The sequence below is a fragment of the Lagopus leucura genome, unplaced genomic scaffold (genome assembly GCF_019238085.1).
Source record: "Lagopus leucura isolate 7727_CA_CO unplaced genomic scaffold, USGS_WTPT01 Super-Scaffold_100157, whole genome shotgun sequence".
NCBI classification, from domain to species: Eukaryota; Metazoa; Chordata; class Aves; order Galliformes; family Phasianidae; genus Lagopus; species Lagopus leucura.
The window spans coordinates 48,164,522-48,167,889 of NW_024962334.1; positions in this window are offsets into that span (position 1 = coordinate 48,164,522).

Genomic DNA, 3,368 nt, shown 5'->3' on the forward strand with positions numbered 1-3,368 from the left:
CCTTCCCTTCCCTTCCCTTCCCTTCCCTTCCCTTCCCTTCCCTTCCCCTCCCTCATTTTTTCTTCTTTTTCACTCCTTTTCTCTCTTTTTCTCTTCTTTTTAGTGAAAAGTATCATGTTCCAAATCAAACACTTGGAAACTTGCCAGTGGTATTACAACCCTGCCTAAAATATGCTGGGAAAAGGAGAAGAAAACTGTTTTATGTAAAAAGTTCTGGTAAGAGTTTTTTTCCAGCATAGAGAATGTGTATGACACAATTTATGACAACTCTAAACTATTGAGAAAAATGCTTGAAAGGTTAATTTCCTTTGTGCAGCACAGGTTCATGAGTTGCAGAGAATCAAGGAAGACAGTTCACTAATTCAGCTACTCATTATAGATAAACATGTCAATTAATTTCTTCAGACTGCAGTGCAAATATATACTTGAATTCTTTGACCTGATGAAGGTGTGATTTATGTGTATGGCACTGATTATTCCATTTGGAGCATTATTTGTCAGCACTGTGCTCCTCCAGCTCTTTGTATCAATTATTTGAGCAAGTGTTGAAGCAAAAAAACCTAATAGCCATTTCTTTGCAAAATAAGTACTGTCTGGATTTAAAAATAAAAATAAAACTCATTCACATTTTTTATCCCTCTTTTTCTCTCTTTTTTCTTCATATTCAAAGGATAGAAACTCAGTGGGAAAGCAGCCATGTGATATAACTCCCAAAACAACTTCTAGTTCCCTAAAGCTTATAGTTAGGACATTTCTTTGAGAGGTAGAAGCTCTTCTGTGTAACTCTTGCTTTGATTTGATTTAGGTATTCCTTAGGAAAATCTAACCTGTGAAAGAATCAGTGCTTCTCTGCCTGCTTTGAAGGATATTTTGCAAATATTTATGAAGTATACTATGCAGATATGATGTTTTTTCATTATTCTGTGACAAGCGTGATGGTATTCTGACCTCATTTAGAACAAGGATTGTTTCATTTACTTCAGTAGAATCGATGACCCCGGCTCCCCATGGCTGGAGTGAACCCCGTTATGGGAAGATCCATCCCTCTGTCCTGTTCTTAAAAAATCCATGTGGGTGCCTTTTTGCTTCCATAGCAGTGCTCCCCGGAAATCTGAAAGTGGTTCTTAAAAAAAAAAAAAAAAAAAGCCAAAATAAAAGTTTCAAGGTTGGTATGAAAACGCTTTGATTAATGATTTAATTCAGGGATGAATTAAAAACATTTTAAACTCACCTCTTTCTTTGTGGGTTTTTCATTTGTTTTGCTTCCTTTTGTTTTTCAATTAATCTTTATTTATTTATTTATTTATTTATTTTTCAATTCAACATCTGAATTAAACAACCTAAGCTACTGTAGTCTTGATGTCACCTAGTACATTCTTGCCCCTTCTAGTCAGTTATATTCCATACAGTACCAGCATTCCCAGCCCATCAAAGGTGCATCCTAGATCATGAAACCCAAAGTCCTGGACATGACATTATCCATGCAACCATTCATTCAACTGATTTGTTTTCCTCCTTCTGCCAGTCCCCAGTCTCCAACAGAGACTGAGGAGAACACCATGTGTGCTTCCAATCCCTTTAACACCTTCCCAAGGAACATGAAGTCTTTTTTGATATTTTTTTTCGTTTTCTAGTCACAGCCTTGTGTGACCAAGCTTGAAAGACCAGAAGTGGATAGTACTCCTAACACAGCTTTATACTGTCTAGTAGTGATAGGACCAGGGGAAATGGCTTTAAACTAAAAGAGGGGAGATTTAGGTTAGATGTTAGGAAGAAATTCTTTACTCAGAGGATGGTGAGGCACTGGCACTGCTGCCCAGAGGGCTGTGGATGCCCCATCCCTGGAGGTGCTCAAGGCCAGGATGGATGGGGCCATGGGCTGCCTGAACATGGCAGTCAGTTGGATCTGAATGATCCTTAAGGTCCCGTTCACCCCAAGCCATTCTGTGATTTAGTGATTTTATAATGTTGCAGTTCTCCCCAGTGGGATTTAGGATTACACCATTCAGATTTGGAAAAGGCCCCCAGAACTTCACTGATGATACAAGCCTTCAATCCCTCCCGACACACTGCACTCCAGGTTAAATATTTTGCACTGGGAATCTGTTCTCCTCCAAATTAAGTAGACTGTTCAGTTCTCTCTGCCTCCTTCCCCTAGCTGTAGAGAAAGAAGTTAATTCGGACCCCTGCCAAGACAGGTGTTGGTGGTTTCTTCTGTCCGGACCGTCACCGCAAGGGAACAGCTGATTGTTTCATAAGGTGCATCTCAAAAACCACTGCTGGCTGATGAGAAGCATGCCTCTGGCTTCTGTTGAGCCAGGTGAGGATGTGGCTCTAGACAGGGTACTTAGTGTTTGCTGCCGGAATGCTGATCAGGTCACAAAAACCCTACTCACATTTTAAAGGTTGGACACCTGCAGGAAAACATACATACAAAAACACATGTACATTCACAAAATGGGGTTGGTTCCTGGTTTCTAACAAGCACTCAAATGCTGCAACTCTGTGCGTGTTATTATGCATTTTCATCAGCAGTAATCTTGGTTGCACAGCAGTTTCAAAGTCTGTAATCCTGTCTGGGTTCTGGTTTACCATTCAGGTACTTGGAGGATATGAGATACAAAATCATTCATTCCCAAACCAAAGTCACAGTTAGGCCAGGGTATTCTGGGATGCAATTATCCTGTGCATTACTATTCTTATTATTACAATTATACTTAATTACTTATTTGATGGGAAATCTGATGCAATATATTTTTTACATGGACCATGTATGTGTGCACATATCTGTATTTCCCTAGCTGAAAACAACAACAAAACCAAAATATATGTATGCTTTTTAATACTTCATATACTGTGGTGTAAAGGAAATGGCATCACATTTGGAATTGAAGGAGAATAAGAGTAAAGAACATTAATTGAAACTTTAGTTAGATCTGGGGGGGGAGAGGGGGAGGAATGACATTTCAATTCTTAAGTAAAGCAAATATTTCTGATCATTTAGCAGTAAGAGAGCTTGGGAATACTCGTGCTATGAGAGCAGTGAGATGGAAAGACATTCAAATACTTCAAATATAGTGCTAGGTTCAGTTGGAGATATTTGATGGTGTTTAGGAAATGGAAGTGGAAGTCACAGAAAGGGACAGAGGACCCACTGGAGAAACCATCTGGAAGTCAGCCTGGATATTCCAAGCAATGTATAACAGGAGAATCATAGGTATTACTTAAGTTGTCATGAAACGTGAACCTTATACTCTAAATGCATGTTAATATGAATTCTCCTGCACTTTCTTTCTCACTGCTCTCACAGCACGAGTATTATGGGGGGGCGGGGGGGGGGGGGGGGGGGGGGGGGGGGGGGGGCGGGG